Consider the following 21,153-nt stretch of genomic DNA (forward strand, 5'->3'; position numbering starts at 1 on the left):
TGGAATGCAGGCCCCAAATTAAACAGTTATAGTCTAGCCTGGGAATGTTCTCTAGGGAAGACAGAAAGCAGACAGACAGATTCAATTCAAAGCCAATCGTCCATTATACAGCATCACCGACTCTCATGATGTTATCCTGCATCTCACGATAGTTGCTATTTTTCTTAAAGGCCCAGCTCCTGGAGTCATGGGATGACATTGGACTCTCAGCTGTCATTAAAAAAGTAAGTGCCCAGCCTCCCCAGCACAGAAAAGCTTAAAAACACCACCTGAGTGCAGCCTAAGGGCTGACATGCCAGCCAGCGAAGAATCAGAACCTGAAGGCATTAGTTTATTAAGAATCTCCAGAGTTTTGAAGTTGGCCATGCTGCCTTGAGAACTTTAACAAAGGTTCTTGTCATAGAGCATGCTCCGGGGTGGGAGGCAGCCCCCACAGTGTTCTGCCTGCTGGCCTTCCTTGTTGGGACGGGACTTGGCATCCCACTGCTAGCGTCACAAAGCCCCATCACCAGCGCCTGCATGAGGCTTGCCCCAGCAACACAGCCATTGGCCTCCTGACCAAGCTGTCTCTGCTCCTCTAGGGACCTCTGCACCAGCTTTCCTGTAACTTGAGAGGTTCCACATGTAATTCTCACCTGCCCTTTCCTGCCTCCCCATCTGTTCTCAGTCAGCCCATTTATATGGCCCAGGTGCCCTCTTTACCCAAATTGGGAGGCAGCTGGCCACTCACAGTTGCACTAGGGCCAGTCACTCAGTTTTGGTGGGATCTACATAAAAACTCTCTCCTGGCCCCTTGTGCCCCCTCTGTTCTAAGCTGCAGCAGGGAGCTAAAATCCACCCTTCTCCAGAGCACATGACAGCTGCCATCACCAACAATATCCATGCAAAAGGAAGCAAACAATGGACCTGCTCTGGCAGCCTCTCCAGGCCCCGAATTTTCGGGCACTCACTGGAAGCTCCCAGACATGGCACCTGCAGGGCCAGATCCCAAAGGCGCAATAGTGAGCAGCATTTCAGCCACTGCCCAGGCCTCACACTAGTGGCTGGAACACATTAGCGCTGCCCCTTGGCTCTGACCCTCCAGTGATGCCAACAGCCATGCCCCTGGAAAGCCCAGGGGAGCAGACAGCAGAAACAGCTAGCTCCCCGTGAAGGAAATGACAGCCTTTCCCAGGATCCGTTCCTCTGGCCACTGTGTGCAGTGGAGGGAGCGAATGTCAGAGCCCTGCCTTTTAAGTGTTATGAGTTTGTGTGTGCATAGTACTGCCCTGGACTGGACTGAATCAGAACTGCCCAACTGTATGTCATAGACCCTCTGCTCCTGCTAAGAGCTAATAATCTCTAGCTCTTGTGCAGCAATGCCCATCAGGAGGTCTCAATGCACTTTACAATGCAGGGCAGCATCATGATACCCATCGTATAGATAGGGAAAGTGAGGCACAGGAAAGTGATCTGACTTGCCCAAGGTCATCCAGTAGGCCAGTAGCAGAGCTGGGAACTGCTGGGAACTCCTAAATCCCAGTCCAGTGCTCCATCCACTAGCCCCTGTTGCCTCCCCATTAGCAGAGGTCCCCCCTCTGTGCCCAACTGTGCAATGCTTTACGGGGAGCCAGGGAGAGGGGATTCTTCCTTGCTGACCCTGTGGCTGATCAGCCCCTGACACAGGAGCTCTGATCTCCTCATCTTAGCCAGAGAGGAAACTGGAGCAGTCTCAGGCAAGAGCCCAGGCCCACCTGACAGGCAAAGCCCCGCTTGGGGCCTAGCCCTGGCAGGCTCCTGGGATGGAGCCGGGTAATGCATGCTCTGAGGAGCGCTAAGCTGTCCTGGCTGCTCCAGATCAGCCCTGGCAGCAGAAGAGCAAAGGGAATGTGCTAAACCAGTACAGCAGCCACGACCTGCCCCATGACGGACCCCACCCATGGGCCAACACCAGGGTTTGAACTAGGGAACTTAGGCCTGGTCTACACTAGGTGGCGAGGGGTCGATGTAAGATACACAACTTCAGCTACGGGAATACTGTAGCTGACGTCAACGTATCTTATTCCGACTTACCTTCCGTCCTCACGGCGCAGGATCGACGGCCGTGGCTCCCCCATCGACTCTGCTACCGCCACTCGCTCTGGTGGAGTTCCAGAGTCGACGGGGAGCACATTAGGGGATCGATATATTGTCTCTAGACGAGACGCGATATAGCGATCCCTGATAAATCCATTGCTACCCACTAATACAGTGGGTAGTCTGGACGTACGCTTAGGCATTAAGAGCACAATCTGCTGCTGCTTGAGCAAAAGGCCCAAGCCACCTACTTAGCCCCTGCAGCTGACTCATTAACCTGTTAGGTGACCAGCCACTAGAGGGCGACAAAGGCTCCTGTGCTAATGCAGATGACATGAACATCAATGACATGGCTGACATGGCTGACATGCAGAGCAATTTGCTTGATAAGCGTCTCTAGGAAGGCAGGAGCTGCCACGGTAGAACAGCTCAATGAGCTGATGCAGCGTCCTCAGTCTGGCATAGCCAGCGCCAAGCACTAGAAGTTGTCAAACTCCCTTGATACACCACATTATTTATTTGTATTTCATGGGAGGAAATTTCTTCCTGCTCATGCCCTGTAGCAAGGAAAGTCCTTGTGTTCTAGAGGTGTCCTGCAGGCACTGAGCAGTTCTCCCCATATCTGTGCCTATTCCTTCTCTAGAGACACAGTGGGCGAGAGAATATCTAGGAGAGGACCAACTTATCTTGGTGAAATAGACAAGTTTTCGAGCTATTCTCTCTCACCAACAGAGGCTGGTCCCATAACAGATATTACCTCATCCCCCTTGTCTCTCTACTATCTGGGACCAACCAGGCTACAACAGCACTGCAAACAACAATGGAAGATAATCCTTTTATGATACATCAGCAGTTTGACTCAGTATCACCTTGTAGCAAGGAGTTCCGCAGGCTAACAAGGCTGAAGGTATTAAATGGACATTTCCAAAGAACCCTTCCAAGGCAGTGACCAAGGGTCAAACAAAACATTCAAAGCCAAAATTAAGCACAAACAACTTTCTCAATGCCCCATGTCTGGGGAGCCTACACGAAGGGGCAACACAGACTAGCACGATCTGCCTTCCTAGCAGACGCCTAAGGTGAGCCTGGAAGGCAGCTCCTGCCTGACGTACCCTTCCAGCAGGTGTGTGGTTAGCAAATACGTTCTCCCAGCATGGACACATACAACTTCCTGTGCAAGATTCCAAGCATTGTAGTCCAACAGGTACTTCCTGTACTACGAAGTATTATTCCTAGAAGTACCACTAGAGGCTCCTCTTCCCCCCTCCAGACATTCTGAGGGTACGTCTACACTATGAAGTTAGGTCAATTTAATAGAAGTCAATTTTTTAAAAATCAATTTGATATAGTCGACTGCATATGTCCCCACTAAGCGCATTAAGTTGGCGATGTGCGTCCACAGTACCGAGGCTAGCATCAACTTTCGGAGCGTTGCACTGTGGGCAGCTATCCCAGTTTCCACAGTCTCCTCCACCCATTGGAATTCTGGGTTGAGCTCCCAATGCCTGATGGGACAAAAACATTGTTGCGAGTGGTTCTGGGTACATGTCATCAGCCCCTCCCCTCACCCCATGAAAGCAACAGCAAAAAATCGTTTCTCGCCTTTTTTCCTGGGTTACCCATGCAGACAACACACCACGGCAAGCATGGAGCCTGCTCAGCTCACTGTCAACATATGTCTCCTGGGTGCTACTGGCAGACATGATACTGCAGTGCTACGGAGCAGCATCCTCTTGCCTTGCCTTGCCTTGCCTTGCGGATGGCAGATGGTGCAATACAACTGCTAACCATCGTCGGCGTCATCCCATGGGTGCTCCTGGCTGACTTCAGTTAGGTTGGTTGAGGGTGCCTGGGCAGACATGGGTGCTCCTGGCCAGCCTTGGTGAGGTCGGTCGGGGGCACCTGGACAAAAATGGGAATGACTCCAGCTCATTCTCTTCTTTTAAGTTTCATCTAATGGAGATTCAGTCCTGCCTGGAATATCATGCCAGCTGGAGGCTTCTGCCTCAGGCTGCTCTCCCAGTCGGCAGCACCACATGGCTACCCCACCTACCCCAGCCTACCCCTTGCTCCCATGGCTCATGAAGCCTGTACAGTAGTAAGGAGCAGTTCAACTATAGGCTGAGCAAGTGCAGAATAGTGGTAGAATGTGCATTTGGACATTTAAAAGCGTGCTGGCGCAGTTTACTGACTCGGTTAGACCTCAGTGAAACCAATATTCCCATCGTTATTACTGCTTGCTGTGTACTCCACAATATCTGTGAGAGTAAGAGGGAGACGTTTATGGCGGGGTGGGAGGTTGAGGCAAATCGCCTGGCCACTGATTACGTGCAGCCAGACACCAGGGTGGTTAGAAGAGCAGAGCAGGGCACACTGTGCATCAGAGAAGCTTTGAAAACCAGTTTCATGACGGGCCAGGCTATGGTGTGAAAGTTCTGTTTGTTTTTCCGTGATGAAAACCCAGCCCCTTGGTTCACTCTACTTTCCTGTAAGCCAATCGCCCTTCCCTCCCCATTTTGATCTCTGCTTGCAGAGGCAATAAAGTCATTACTGATTCAAAATCATGCATTCTCTATTAATTCATCACACAAATGGGAGGATAACTGCCAAGGGAGCCCAGGAGCGGTGAGGGAGGAGGGAAGCACGTGGTGGGATAGTTGTAGAGGCATCCCCTAGAATGGCATCCAGCTCATCATAGAAGCAGCATGTCTGGGGCTCTGACCCAGAGCGACCATTTGCCTCTCTGGTTCTTTGGTAAGCTTGCCTGAGCTCCTTAAGTTTCACGCGGCACTGCTGCGGGTCCTTGTTATAACCTCTGTCCTTCATGCCCTTGGAGATTTTTTCAAATATTCTGGAATTTCATCTTTTGGAACGGAGTTCGGATAGCACAGATTCATCTCCCCATACAGTGATCAGATCCCATACCTCCCATTCGGTCCATGCTGGAGCTCTTTTGCGATTCTGAGCTCTACATGGTCACCTGTGCTTATCAGCAGGGCCGGCTTTAGGCCAATTCCACCAATTCCCCTGAATCGGGCCCCGCGCCTAAGAGGGCCCCACGCCCAGTGAGAATCTCTTCCCTGGCTAGAGGCGCCTTTTTAATTTTTACTCACCTGGTGGCACTCTGGAAGTTTGGCGGCACTTTGGTGGTGGGTCCTTCGCTTGCTCTGGGTCTTCAGGGGCACGTCCTTCAGTGCCACTGAACACACCTGGAGCGAGTGAAGGACCTGCCGCTGAAGTGCTGCTGAAGACTCAGAGCACCACCCAGTGAGTACAAGCCTCATGTGGTTTTTTACATTTTTTTTTTTTAATAGTCATCCCTGCTGGGGCCCAGTCGAAACTGTTCGAATTGGGCCCCGCACTTCCTAAAGCCAGCCCTGCTAATCAGCTCACCACACTGGTCAAACAGGAAATGAAATTCAAAAGTTTGCGGGGCTTTTGCTGTCTACCTGGCCAGTGCATCTGAGTTGAGAGCGCTGTCCAGAGCCGTCACAATGGAGCACTCTGGGATAGTTCCCGGAGGCCAATACTGTTGAATTGCATCCACAGCCCAAACTTGATCCAGCAGAGTCGATTTCAGCACTAATCCCCTCATCAGGGAGGAGTACAGAAATCAATTTTAAGAGCCCTTTAAGTAGACAAAAATGGCTTCGTTGTGTGGACGGGTGCAGGGTTAAGTCGATCTAACGCTGCTAAATTCAACCTAAACTCGTAGTGTAGCCCAGGGCTGAGCTACATTACAGACCAACCGCACGCCCAGAGCCCTCCCGATACACCTTCCTGCCAGCACTCAGGCTGAGATCTCCCTTTGCACAAGCAGCAACCACTGCTTGAGATCAGATGACCCAGTAACAATCCAGCCCCCTGCCTTCTCAGCCTCACATACAACTCCAGCCCACCACTCAGTTCCAGGTGCTATTCCAAGCCCTCCTGCTGCCTTACTGACTGGGAGATGACAACTATTCTCTTCCCCCGCCCACCTCTTCCCCTTTCTGTGAGCTCCCAAGTCCTTTCCGCTCTCCCGTCGGTGATCCTACCAGCTGGCTTTTCCGATGCAACCCTCGTCCTTGGGCTGCCTCAGGAAAGCATAGCGCCGTCTGCAGCACTGATCACCAGGAACATGGTAGGCTACGGAGAGGAGCCCCTGCAGGAGCGGAGTGGGGAGCAGTGACTTAAAGCAGTGGGGAGGGAAGCTGGTAGCTGGAGGACTTCATCAGGCCTGGCAGCTGGTGAGCATCATCTTGTAGAGTGTGACAGATTAGCTTTCAAGTAGCAACATGCTGGATGGCTCCACCTGGGCTAATGCTTATTAAGGCTGGGCAGGCAGCCAGGGATGCTGCCAGCCAGCCAGGCAGTATCCATTCCACACCACTTCAGACACATGTGGCTTTTACTGATGCTGCTGGCTCCCACTCCCCCTAATCATGGGGAGTCAGGCCCCTGCTAGCAAAGAGAAGCCAAAGGAAGTCCATGCTTCCCTTCCAAGCCTCTGCTTTAGCAGCCATGGCAGAAGGATGGTGAACAGATTTAAGGGACCCCATTGACCAGGCCATTGCAGCCCTTTGACATTGTCTAGGTTCTGGTTCTTCATGCTCGTCGATGTCAGTTTCATCTCTCCACTGCTCCTAGAAGGGGCTTCAGTCCAACGCCTGCCGCAGGATAGCAGTGAGGCTGCTCAAATTGGTGAAGGGGTTAAGGAAAGATCTCTGCTTTCTAGTAGAGCCTTTAACTTGTGGACAAGCAGATTAGAGCAGGTTTCTCTCAGCGGCTTGCTCTATGTTTGCTGACTTAGGCTGCCAAGCACCAGATGGGAGCAGATAGAAAGATATTAGCAGTGAGAGAAAGCAAATGTGTGCTGCTCATACACCGGGACCTGAATTCTCGGCCAGCACTTTCAGCTCCGTGGGTCATTTTCCATGCTACTTGGATCTTGCCAGGGCTGGAGTTATTGATTTCACGATTCACAAATACCCCACAAAGGAGGCAGGTGTTCACTCTGCACCACCCTTGCTGACCTGGGACTCCTGGGAGGTTCAGAAACAGGCCAGATCTACGCTATAGAGCTTAGCAGTGTCAGGCAGGGATGTGAAGAGGTGTGATCTGACTGACAGGGGTGTGCCACACCACCCCTAGTGCAGACACCGTTACAAGGGCAAAGCTGTACTTTCACCGGTGAAGCTTGTTTCACTCAGGGAACTGGAATAAGTTACGTCGGTATAAGCTGCATCCACACTAGAAATGCTGTGCTGGCATAGTACACTGGTACAGCTACTCTGATAAAGCCCAGCTAGTACAGACCTGGGCACAGACATGACACAAACTGGGTTACAATTAGCAGGGCAGTGGTGACACTACAAGCCACAGGAGCATGTGAGAATCTGGCTGGAGGATGAGCCCAGTTTAGAGGCAGTTGGGCATTCAGAAGAGCTGGGAACTGACATGGTGCTGATGCTAAATGGCACTTCTTTACAAACATGCATACATACACACACACATGTACAGTCACACGCACACCCACACCTTCACGCTCTCGCTGTGCACACACTCCCACATGCACAGTCACACCTGGGCATACTCACATATGCACATATTCACAAGCTCACACCCACCTGCACGCACACACTTCTTGTCTTGACTGACAGCCCTGGAGCCTAGTATCCTCTCCATGGCCAAAGAACCAGACCACAGCAGTGCAAGCTTCCCCCAGGCTGCCCCAATGGGCTCATGCTGTGATCCGTGAAATTTAATGGGCATGTGCCAGGGGACAATATGCTGGCAGCATACCACCACCAGGAGCATAGAGACTGCATACGCCACCTCCTGGGGCACAGAGTCTGAGTGAGAAAGGGAGTGTATTTAAGGAGTCTGAGTAGCACCATAGCCTGGAGTCGCAGCAAAGTCCTAGCCCTTCTGGTGAGTGGGCTGAAGACCTGAGCACTCAGCCTCCAGGCTTGTCTGCACACAGAGCTGCACTGGTTCTCCTCAACGGGTGAGGTTAAGTCAATTAGGAACAGGTTTAAGCTAAACCAGAGCAAGAGCACTCACACAGGGACTGGAACCAGTTTAAGTAAACTGGTTTAATACACCAGGTCAAATGTGTGTGTCGATGAGGCCTCTGATTCCCCGCAGTGGAACAGCATCTCTAGTCCTCAAGACAGAGACTGGGGCTTGGTCTACACTAAGCATTTAAACCGATTTTAGCAGCGTTAAATCGATTTAACGCTGTACCCGTCCACACTACAAGGCCCTTTACATCGATATAAAGGGCTCTTTAAATCGGTTTCTGTACTCCTTCCCGACAAGAGGAGTAGCGCTAAAATCGGTATTACCATATCGGATAGGGTTAGTGTGGCCGCAAATTGACGATATTGGCCTCCGGGCGGTATCCCACAGTGCACCACTGTGACTGCTCTGGAAAGCAATCTGAACTCGGATGCAGTGGCCAGGTAAACAGGAAAAGCCCCGCAAAATTTTGATTTTCAGTTTCCTGATTATGCCCTCAGACGTGTGAGCTCTGATCACACACGGGTGGAATGCCTATCCCAATCAACAAAGAGCTTTTCATTCAGACGTGGTCCGTGACGGGCGATTGCTGAGGAGTTCATAGATCGCTGTACTGGGAACATGTTCCTATCAAGTAGCTTCCTGATTCTAGAAGACGAATTACCATAGACGGTTTTGAAAAAAAAATTCTCCTAAGGCTACATTAGTGCTGCGCGTGAGCAAGCCGTCAACGAGAGGAAGCCGAACTGCAACTCGACTCCATGTTAGGAGGAAAGGTGAGGGTGGGTACTGAGATCCAGCTATCACAGTACCACAGGAGGTGCCGCAGACAAACATTATGTATGCATTCTTGAGAGTCCAATGCCTGTAGTGTTTCATAACCCTCTGAATCCAGAGCGTGATTCAGGGAATAGCGCGTCTCATTTCTAATTTACTCCCCCCGTGCCCCCACGTGAAAAAAAGTGGAAGAATCGTTTCTCTGACTTTGTTCATGTTCCCTATGTCTAGCTGCTACTTGCTGGCGAGAAGGAATGATGGCTAGATGCAGATGTGGCAGCAGTGCAGGTGTAGTGACTCGGTTTACGCTCTCCTCCTGCATACGGAGCAGATGGTGCAGCTTACGGTCACTGGAGTATACTGTCCTATAAAATCTCCATCTCTTGTAGAGTGCTCCCTGAGTCTGGCTTCGAGGTAAGGTGCGGCTGGGGCCTGATGGTTGGCAAAACTAGAATGGACTTCTGGTCAATCCAGTAGATTACAGAATGGCTGGGTCTAACCATCTCATCACAGCAATGGGGGCTGGGCTCCATCTGCCCTCGTTCATTTGCACTGTGTTAAAGATAAGAATTCGCTGAGTGTCGGCGTGGTACTGTACATAGCGAGCAGCATGCTGGGGGGCTCTTTTCCCCCGAACCCTATAGAGATGTCCTGCCCATGGACTGTCATGCCCGGGGCTGCCTCCCCTCATATTGTATCTCAATTAAGAACTCGTGTTTCTTTATTCTGCAGTGTCTTTATTACTTCATGCACAATATTGGGACGCAACTTCCACTGTAGCCCTCGATGTGCGTAAGCGAGGTTGGGGGGAGGAGGGAAGCGAACAGTGGGGTTGTTGCGTAGGGCACCCCAATCGAAGCGCATGTAGCTCATCATTTCTGTGGGATCTGACACAGAGGCTGCTGTGCTCTCTAATACACTGGTTTCTCTAGCACATTGCCCATTATTTAGCAGGTGACTCTATTTTAGAAACTAATGAGAGATTGACTGTGGGGAGTCATTTCCAGTTTTGCTTTTGCACCCCAGCCAATCTCAGCCAAGAGCCATCTCCATGATTGACCCGAGTACGTGTACAGGATAGCGAACAGTATTACGTGTCATCGTCATTACCTCAATATTGACACCTAGTAGCAGACGGTACAGAACAGACTATATTCACATCTTACTGGTACTTTCATGAGAGCAAAAGCAGAATGATATGCTCGTCGTGATTGTGTTAGCAGCTGAACGATATTCGCCTCTGTCGCGTTTTGGACAACTGTCCTATGTACCTAATCTCGCTTGTTGGAGCTGATAAGTAAAAAATAGCTGAATTGGACCTCCATGGCATCAGCCCGTGCCCATAAGGCCGGTCCTTCTGGGCAGGAGCAATCCTGGGCAAAAGTGGCGCGAATGAATTGTCTGCGCGTTGCGTTCCGGGGAAGGAAATGACCTTGCACTGACAATGATTTTCCCGACTAGCCACCGCCGACAATTGTGTTGTGGCCCTTGCCGCCACGGGCTCTCAACCCTGCCGTTGCTTTCCCGGAGGAAGGAATGACTGACGACATTTACCCAGAACCACCCGCGACAATGATTTTTGCCCCATCAGCCACTGGGCTCTCAACCCAGAATTCTAAGGGGCGGGGGAGACTGCGGGAACTATGGGATAGCTACAGAATAGCTACCCACAGTGTAACGCTCCAGAAATCGATACCTGCCTCGGACCATGGACGCACACCGCCGAATTAATGTGCTTAGTGTAGCCGCACTGTATAAAGTGCACTCGAATTTACACAATCTGTTTTATAAAACCGGTTTATGTAAAATCGGAATAATCCCGTAGTGTAGACGTACCCTGGGGGAAGAGAAAGCTGCTTGAAGGTTTGAATTAAAGACCTGGCTGGTTCCCATCTCCTACCTAACCTGCAATTAGACTGACACTCCCCGTATCACCTCAGTGCTGGATCTTGGAGCAACTGCCTTTCATTGCTTTGTGCGGAGTTGTTCCTAGTGCTAGATGCTGTGACTAAAGGTGAGATCTGGACTGGTTTCCTCCTTACCGGATACAATTTAATGCAAAGTACAGTAGGGTGCTTTCTGCTTGTTTTCTCCTTAGAAATTCAGGTCTTGTCCGGCCTATTTTTGCTGGAGAACTCAAGGGTCAATGTGAGAACTCATAGAGCAGTGACAAAGCTGATTAGTTGACAGGGGAAGTCATTTTTTATGTTTTATTCACCCTGTTTATTTTTACGCAAACAAATTTAACTCAAACACCCTACAACAGTTGAGACAAAAGCTCTCTTTGTGAAAGGTTTGACAGCTCTCTCCTTTCCAGAGGGGCAGAGAGAGATCCCACTCTCTGCACTGGGTGCTCCCATGAGACTGCCACAAAGACAGAATATGATTAAACAAACCAGATCAAAGGAACCTTTCCTTTTAAACACCTTTCCCTCCCCTTCCCCCATTTCAAGCTCTGTGCATGCACTAGAGAGGTAGCAAAGGACACAGCTAGCCACAGATAGGTGCGATTTCTTCCTTAGCCTCCTTTCCCGATTAAGAACCTGCTATGCTGCATTGTGCTTTGGGCTGGTTGGGGAGTGATTAGATCTGTCACACTGACACCTGTCTGCTTGAAAATGGACTGACCTTTAATGACACTGTAACCCACTTACCGCCCTGTTCATTCAGGTACTATGGCATTTCTTCCCTTTCATGCACAACCCCACGCCCCTGAGCCCCCTCCTCTCGCTGGCTCTTAGTTCCTCCTTCCTGATAATCCTACTCTCTCCAAGAGAGTGCTGGCACACCTCAGACAGTGAATCAGAGTCTTTAAATCAAACCGTGGTGTCTTTCTAAAGGTTCTGCTCCAGCTCAAACCCCTCCCAGGGCAGCTGTTTGGCCGGTCAGGCTAGGTGTCAAATGGCCCATAACATTTCTGATCCTATTAGAGCTGCTCCACACTCGAGATTTCCTTTGCCCAGAAAATCCCGGAATTTCCAAATTTGCCTCCAGCCCAAATTCCAGTGAAAAGTCAAAATTTCCCAGGAAAGGAATTCCAGAAATGACCTGATGGCTCCATTTCACTTCAGTGCGGTTGATGCGCTTCATCTGCACATTATCATCTGGGCTGTAACTCTCTCACATGCAGTGCTTCGATCTTATCCAAACCAAACAGGGCAACAATTTTGCTACAGAAATGTAGCTGAAATCAACCCAGTCCCACAAAAATGGTTCCATTTTGTGCAATCACCATTTTCTGCCATAAACTCTTCCATTAGGAAATTTCCACCAGCTGTGACATTGAGGCAGTGATTGGAGTCCGCGTGGCCAGAGCCCTGGCCAGGGACCCCAACACCTGCCAGGGATGGCCAACGGCTACTTGATCCTGCCCCGGCGCTGGGGGATGGGCTAGGTCTAGATGACCTCTAAATGAAACAAACCTCAATTCCTGGTCAGGGATGAGTGAGGCCAGGTTAACTCCCAGGGTAGGGGCAGTGAGGGCACAAGTGGGACCGGGTTAATTCCTCCCTGCAGTGCTGGTTTACAGTGGTGCCAGTGGCTCCATGGAGCCAGGCCCATGGTCAGAGGAGGTCCTGAGAGCCTACCAGCCTGCTGGCTCCCTGATGCCCATCACTTGCTCCTCATACCGGGGGCTCCTCTCTGCCCCCTAGCCCCATCCCCTCTGTTCCTCTCTGCCCCCTGGCTGAACCCCAGTGCACCTCCAACTCCGGGCAGTTTCTGCTTCCCACTGCCTCTCTCCCTGGAGCTGAGCTGCCTGGGACTGGTGCAGAAGCCTGGCCAGTCTCAGCCAGGTGGGGTGGGGGAGGGTGACAGTGTGGGAGGCTTGCCTGGGCCCCTCCAGGCAAGTGCATCTTGAGAGAGCCCAGCCAGGACAGGCGCTGACCTGGCTGATCCTGCCACTCCCGAGGGGCTGGAGTGATTCCTGGTCCTGGGACCAGCTCTGGCTGTGCTGCTGGCTCAGCCCTGCAGACACAGTCCCCTCCCAGCAGGACCGTGAGTGTGGCCAGGAGGCAGGGGGTGGGGAGTGGGTCTCTGGGGGGCTGCTGGGCTGTGAGGTTGCAGGGAAGTTATGTGTGTTGCAGCACTAGGCAGTGTGTGTGGTGCTGGGCAGTTGTGGTGGGGCTGTGGAGGGGGGCACTGAGCAAGAGTAGTACTGTGCAGGGCACTGGACATTTGTGAGGGGGGGCACTGGGCATAGTGGGTCCAGGGAGGGTCTGGGCATAGGGAATCAGGGGGGTGTTCCAGTGTTGGGCGTGGCGGTGGGGGGACTGTGAGGCATGGCAGGGGTCCTCCCCCAAAGGGAAGGGGCAGGCTGGCAGCACAGGGCTGGGCAGGCCACTGCGCATCTGGCAACTGCTGGTATGTAAATAGTGCCCTCGCATTGGGCAGAGCAGGGCCACTCCTGCCATGCCATACCCCATTGCTCCTGGCTGGCCCCTCACCCTGGGGACTAACGTCCCCATGCCATGCTCCATTGGGGTCCACAAATATGTTTGGCGCCAGGCACAAAAAAGGTTAATCCGGCCCTGCCCCCAGTGCCTCCCTCCCACTCCCCTGGGCCCTCCTGAGCTGCAAAGGCTCCACCACAGGAGCTGTGAATCTGCCCTGGATGCACCAGCCCAGTAAAGCCAGCAGGGCCCCATGAGGAATCGGATTCTCTGATGTCCCAGGTAAGGGACGGGTGAGTTGAGTTCTGGCAGTCTCCCTCCACCCTGTCAGCAGAGCTTAAACACTTGCTAATCGCCCATGGGGAACCCCCCACCCGGCCCAGGCAGGGCCTGTGGGGTGGCCCCCCTCAGCCATCCCTAGGACAGCATGACTCCCTAGCCTCAGAACAAGGAGTGTGGCATTTGCAGTGGCATGGCCATCCACCAGCAGGGGCTGCTGCCACCAGCATTTCTTCCCCCCCAAGCTCCACCAGCCCGGTGAGGAGCAGGGCAGGGGCAAGACTGCCAGTCCTGATGCTGCTGCAAATGCCAGATATCCTCTGCTCACTGGTCTGTGAGGGGATGTTGGATGGGATGGGATCTGAGTTACTGCAGAGAATTCTTTCCTGGGTGCTGGCTGGTGAGTCTTGCCCACATGCTCAGGGTTTAGCTGATCGCCATATTTGGGGTCGGGAAGGAATTTTCCTCCAGGGCGGATTGGCAGGGGCCCTGGAGGTTTTTCGCCTTCCTCTGCAGCGTGGGGCATGGGTCACTTGCTGGTGGATTCTCTGCAGCTTGAGGTCTTCAAACCACAATTTTGAGGACTTCAATAACTCAGTCATGGGTTAGGGGTTGTTATAAAAGTGGATGGGTAGGGTTCTGTGGCCTGCTTTGTGCAGGAGGTCAGACTAGATGATCATATTGGTCCCTTCTGACCTACGAGTCTATGAGTCTATGAGTCTATGAGACAATGCCACCTACTCCAGCTGCCCAATTAGCAGGGCTGGCCTGAAGGAAAGAACTGACACCCCCTGCAGATGCGGCACTGAAGGCAAGGGCGGGTTGTGACCACAGGGTGGGGGTTCAGTGGCACATGTGCTTTACAAGAGGGACGTGAGCAGGCATCAGATAAATAAGGCAGCTCATCAAAGGAGCAAATACAGAGGGAGTGCCGTGAACAGCTACACAGGGCCGCCTGCCAGAGACAGACACACCGCATGGGCATCCCCTTGCCCGCCCACCTGTGCCAGCAGCAGAACATTCTGTCTTCAGCCCCTGGCATGGCTGGTGTCCATGTTCCCTGAGGGGCAGGGAGTGGTGCTCAGTTTTCTCCTGTCCTCCCCCACTCAGCCATGCTGAAGAGAGAGCCAATCCATGTGGCCTGCAGGACACTATTGGGAACTGAGTCCTCTGCTCACATGGTCCAGACCCAGACTTCCTTAGGATGGGCTTTTAGGGGTGTCATCTGGGAGAGTCCTGGTTTGGGCCCATTTCTGCTTCTGAGCAAGACTGCTCCTCCGCTCCCACCCCACCTGGCCTCCTCTTCTGCTCTCCAGCAAGACAAATGGCTGGAAAGGTCCCATGCAGGCTCCATGGGGCATCCGCTGCCCCAAGCCTCTCCCAGCTCCTTTGGGACAGGAAGACGTTTAGCTTCCGAGTTTGTTATCCTCAATTTACAATGGGGAATGAAGAAGGGAAGTGACTTGTCCAAAGCCGAGCACAGTGAGTCATTATCAGAGCCCGGGAGTTCTGCTTCCTAGGAGCCTGCTCTAACCACTAGAACACACTCCCTCCCTCAGCTGAGCTGTTTCTTGTCAGACGAGTCTTTACAGCTTGGAATTGACACAAGGGTCAGCTCAGGTTATTAGCAAGCAGCTTCCTTGCCTGAGTCTCAGCTGGAGAGCTCCCCACCCACCGCCAGACGCCAACCCCTAGCCTCACAGCAAGGAACGCCTCACTCTAGTCAGGGTGCCTCATGCACAGCCAGCCATTCAGCTCCGATACACCAGCTCATTTCTGCTCAATAAGTGCCAGGGGAGGACTAGAAACTCTCCATGCACTCAGACTGGCTTGATGTCTCCCATTCAGTGTTACACGGTGTCGCTTTCATTCACTTCTCATACTCCTCCGGCTTGGCAAGAGCTGGACCAGGAACTGAGGCTCTGAAACTCCCCGATCTCACAGTGCTCACTGCAGGATGGACTGGAAGTCCCAAGAGAGCCAGTTTTCAGATCCCAGCTCAGCAAACCCAAGAGCCTTTAGATTTAGCATCCAAGCTTTTAGCTGCTCCTCTGAATTGAACCTCAAACTCTTTGAGGTTCATCCTTCACTGTTAATAAGCAATAGTATCTGCCTTTGAAACAGAACCATGGAATTTACAGAGGGAAGAGGTAGATAATGATCATTTTATAGATAGGGAAACTGAGGCATGATTTACACAACTTCACACAGCAAGTCAGTGACAGGGGTAGAATCCTGAATCCCTGTCACCTGCTCCAAGCACTAGACAACATTTCCATCCAGAGCTGGGACTAAAACCCAGCTTGCCTTGACTCTCTTGGCCCATGCTCTAACCACAAGACAATGCCTCCTTGATCTACTTCCTACTTCCTCTTGCTGATGCAGGATTGCTCCCTACAGCCACTAGCCTGACGGCCTTCTGGTCCATTCCTCCAACTCAGACACATGCTGTGATGGCACTGTCATTCCAGCTGCAACAAAGGGGTTATACAGGAATGCCCCGGGCATAGGGGGAGTCCTGAGAGGGGAAGAGCCATCGCCACCTCCCACAGGGAGCACGTCACAGGAGAGAGGGGATGGTTGGGGCTTTCCTGGATCTCCAGCTGCTGGGGCTGTCAGCAGCCAACACACAACCCTGACCCCCACCAGGGCTCAAATCAGCCCCTAGGAGCGGCACAAAGGTGAGGTGCAAAGGCCCCCACACCCTGCACTGAGCCCAGCTTAGGGATAGCGGATTCAGGACCAAGACTTCACAGCAGGCTCAGGGAGCAGGAGAAAGCAGATGCCAGAGGGAAAAGCACTGCCACCTACTGAAAATAGGTTCGTTCAATCCCAAGGAGAGCCACAGGGGGGCGTGGGAGCAGGCTGTTCTCCATGCTGGGACCCTTCCAGCCCTCAGCCACAGCTTGACTTGGGCAAAGGCCAAGCCATCCCTGCTCTGCATCACTGCGGGATGCCATCTGCAGCTCCCACAGCGCAGCAGTGCCCTCCCATTAATACGACCGAAGCCACTGGGCCCAGCATGCAATGCTTCACCTGCTGGCATGCAGCAATGCATGCTGGGATCTGCAGTCACCCAGTCCATAGCTGCAATCAGCAAGTGGCCAACGAGGCCCTGGAGCAGCCTGGGCCGGATGCCCCTGAGTTATCCCCACACTCCGCTGATTCTCTAGGGCTTCTGGCAGGTGACTGTGTCTCTCCCTACATAAGGGTACCACCCAGATTAGCAGAGGTTCCCAGCCTGTCCTGGCAGCATCAGAGCTAGCCACATGGCACCATGCCAGGGAGATCCATCAAGTACTTCCTTCATGCAGGCATTAGCAAATATCAGATGATCAGACAAGCCGTCAGGCAAAGTTAGGACCAGTGTGCCTGTCCTGCATGGGAATTCCAAGTGAACAGCAGCCACTGCCAGCTCCAGTCCCCTGCCCTTCCCTTCCCAGCCAGGGCATTGGGAGTCATGGGTTCACCACCACATTGACGCTTGCTCATTCTCATCCCATTCATGGCTGCCTAACTGGAACTTTCCCTCTGCCCCTCTGTCTCACTAGGATGCCCTGTAGGGAGTTTGTCCTGCTTATCAGCAAATGAAACCCCTTTTTTCCCCAGCCTGATTGATGTTGTTTAGATTTTTTACCCATGGAACATTTCCAGAATTAATGCCAGCATAGCTCTCCGCACTGAGGTAAATGACTGAACCAGGAGGAGGACAGTGGGGGCCCCAGCGGGCGGGACAGCGGGGAATCGGGGGATCTCCAAGGGGTGGGCCAGCGGGGAATCGGGGGGTCTCAAGGGGCAAAGCAGTGGGGAATCAGGACAGTAGTGTTCAGTCCTGAGCCTCACATCACCAGGAGGATACTGAGGAACTATAAGGAGCTGGGGGCGAGGGAGGAGCAACCAAAACAGCCCAAGAGCAGGACTGACTGAGTTAGGAGGAAAGATTTGAAGACCTAAAGAGGTGCAGCGTGGTGCAGCAGGTGACACACACAGCCTGCAGCGTGGGGAGGACAGTTCAACGGAGATGCAGTTCTTAAACACAGCATTTAGACTGAGCATCAGGAAAAGGCCCTAGGAGAGAGAGCTACTGGGCTGGGGAGCAGCATCCCAGTTATAACTAGACTGGACAGAGCCCTGGAGGAGAGTCTGGAGGAGCACACTTGTACTGTTCTGGTGGGCTCAGGGCAGACGAATACAGTTTTCCATCACCAGCTAGTGTTATTCTAACTAGTGTCAGCACCATCCCATTACCTGGAGGGAAGGAGCCAGAAGATGCTTGTGTTTCCAGGGAGCCTGCTCTTGTCTCTACTTACTGGGACAGGGAAAAGCCCTGGGACAGATTCCCACTCAACCAGTTGTGCAATGTCATTTATCCCCAAGCCATGGGGAGTGGGCAAAATGCCCCTGTATCAGAGCTCTCCACCTCCTTTGCACAGGAACAAATGGCCATTTCCAGTGCAAGGCTGGGGGCGGAAGCAGCCCCCACGCAGCTCAAGGCTCGCTTAGTTCAGTGGTGCCCTCCACATGTTACTCGGTATCACTGAACCAAGTGCATCAGTGACATGTGTGAATCCCAGCCAGGCCAAGTGACACCGTCATGCAATGAGCTTGTTTCATTGTGGGTGACTGCAGCAGTGACTCATCCTGGGAAATCGTGCATGGTAACACAATAGGCCTTGCTGCTGCTGTCACTGATTCCACAGCCCAGAGAGGCTCACTCAGAGCTTGTGAGATTCAGGCTGATCAGGGCTCAGTTCCTTAAAAAACACTGCATAATGGAGGGCCTAGGAAGACCCCCCAACACACATGCCCCAGCCAAAGACACTGGCAAACACACCCATTGCCCATGGCTTCCCTGCTCCGGGGGCAATGCACAAACCCTGTACAAACCCTCTCTTCTCAATCGCTTGCTGAACATTTTAACATTTGATCTGCTGTATTTTAGCTCCCCTGGTCCCAGCTATAATCTCCTCACAACCACAACCTGGCCCTTGTAGCCCATGCACATCTATCTCCCAGCTATCCTCCACTACTCTTCCCACAGCATGTTCCCTCCCCAGCAGCAGTCATCTGGTACTTAGAGCAGCCACTGGCCTCTGCAGGGCCTGGTGCCCCCCCCCCCCCCCAGGGAGTCTGGCCAGAGAGCTGTGAAGCTGTGCCAACAGGTCTTATTTTCTTCTTTGTGATTAAATGCATTACTGAAGCTGCCATACCTCAGTATCGAGATGTCCCCCTCACCCCCATGGACCTTGGCCTGTCCTCTAGCCCATAGTGCTGGACCGAGCTACCCTCAAAGCTCATCTGATGCCACTCCAGGTGAGCAGGCAGGTGGCACAGATGAGCAACACTCGGGCAGAGAGCACTGCTATTAGAATCCAGCTCCTGACACAGTAGCCCAGAACATCTGCCTGTTAGAGCACAGACGAGCCTGCTTTGATCTTATCCAGTACATTAGATACCCCTGTTTCCTGACACACTCAGGCAACAGAATCCCACTGAATGGCACAATCCTGCCTCACGGTTTAGTGCCCACACTGCCCACCTCACAGCGCAGAGGAGAGGGGCAACCTCACTTACTCATGTGATGCCATGAGTTGGGAGGAAAGATTGAGGGGGGGCATTTTGCTCGTCCTCAATACATTTTCAGGTGGCAACACTGCAGGATGTGGGTAGCATGGAGACAGTGCTGCCAGCTTCAGGATGAATGGCAGCCCTCAGGAACATTATTAACAACTCATTCTAAGATACACATTTAGATTCTGTTTTTTTTAAAATGTACCAAGGCCAGATATGACAAGATATTTCCCTGTGCAGCTCATGTTAACATCCCAAAAACAGGGAGACCTGTCATCATTTTCACACAAGCATTATTGAAACCTTTCCCCGCAAATGCTGGAATTGCAAACTCAAGGGCTCAGTGTTAGGGACAGGGAACCAGAGTCTGAAATTGACTAGAAACAAATGGGAAACTGACCCAGCTAGTTTCAGGACTTCTCCACAGGAGGGATTTTTGCAGAGATGTAGCTATACCAGGGGTCTGCAACCTTTCAGAAGTGGTGTGCCAAGTCTTCGTTTATTCACTGTAATTTAAGGTTTTGTGTGCCAGTAATACATTTTAACATTTTTAGATAGTCTCTTTCTATAAGTCTATAATATATAACTAAATTATTGTTGTATGTAAAGTAAATAAGGTTTTTAAAATGTTTAAGAAGCTTCATTTAAAATTAAATTAAAATGCAGAGTCCCTTGGACCAATGGCCAGGACCCAGGCAGTGTGAGTGCCACTGAAAATCAGCTCGAGTGCCGCCTTTGGCACGCATGCCATAGGTTGCCTACCCCTGAGCTATACCAATGCAAATCTCCAGTGTAGATGCACCACATTAGCATGAAGCAATTTTCCTTTTTTTTAATTTTTCTTCTGACAGATTCTGTGGCTTTCACATTATGATTTTAGTTAATTTGGTGTAAAATGAGTTTCTCTATTTACTTAAATGGAGTCACTCCAGATTTACACTGATGTATCAGAGCAGAATCTGACCTTCTATGCATATGCAAGAAAAGAAGATAAATCTTAAATGCTATTAGACATAAACAAGACAATATGTGCTGTTTCCCTGAGCACTTTTCCAGTCCCACCTTCTTGACATCCGCCATGTTTGTTTTCCCCTTTGCGGCACGTCTGGGCATGGCTTGGCTTTCATTTCTCATCTGCCAATTTGCAATGAGCAGTCCTGCCAATAACACATTTTAATAAGAATTGAGGGGCTACCATTCCAGAGCAAACCAAAGGTCCAAGGAGCCCAGGCTCCTGTCTCCACTGCCAAATGCTTCGGAGGACAGAGTACAATCTAGTACACCACACTGTGCAGTGCTATTCCTTAGGGACAATTCCTTCCTGACTCCCTAGCTGGTAATCTGTTTATGACCTGCAGCATGAAGTTTGGTAGTTCTCGTCATTTTTACCCTTCCCCAGTTTAATTGCAGATGCTGTTTTGACTCATATAAACATCTAAATCTTTTTCAGTAACAATCATTGTCTCTGGGTGCTGCCTGGAGATGGATTTCAAAGAACATTTATCAGCTAATTTTTAAATGGCTGATAATTGATTTTTTCTCTATTGTTTCTAAGATCTTCTTTAAAAAAATAAAATAAAACATCTTTCACTAATTGGTTTATTTTTGCCATTTGTCCAACACGGACTCTTTCAGTCTTACCTATGTTCCAAACAGAGCTAACTACTTTTCTTGCTACTCTCACTATTTATACTGCAGCATTACCAGACCATTGGCTGCGCTGCAAAGGCAGCAGGGGGACTCACAACACTGTTGGTCCTACCAAAAAGGCATTAATTGCTATTCTGTTCCCCAAGCTCTCACTGAATCCCAGGCAACAACCACCAAAGGCCAGTATGTAAAATCTGGGAAGCTTTTCTCATCAGATGAGATCAGGACAAGTTTATGGGGAATTTAATTGAGAGGCTAAAGTATGTGAGAGGTTGCCCACAGGGGATCCAATATGGCCTATGTACTATGAGTCCCCAGAGCCACAAGAGGTTAGATTATGTATGTATGGTTGGGATCTCCAGGCATCACAACACCACAAATAAATAATAAGAATACAGAACATGTTTACATATCCTTGTTTACAATT

At 51.4% G+C, this 21,153-nt stretch overlaps 1 protein-coding gene across 1 annotated transcript in view; it reads right to left on the minus strand.

Annotated features, from left to right (window-relative positions):
- Positions 1-21,153, minus strand: part of DGKK (diacylglycerol kinase kappa) — a 212,654-nt gene that overhangs the window by 189,124 nt on the left and 2,377 nt on the right. The window lies entirely within an intron of this gene.

The sequence above is a fragment of the Chelonoidis abingdonii genome, chromosome 8, assembly GCF_003597395.2.
Source record: "Chelonoidis abingdonii isolate Lonesome George chromosome 8, CheloAbing_2.0, whole genome shotgun sequence".
NCBI lineage: Eukaryota > Metazoa > Chordata > Testudines > Testudinidae > Chelonoidis > Chelonoidis abingdonii.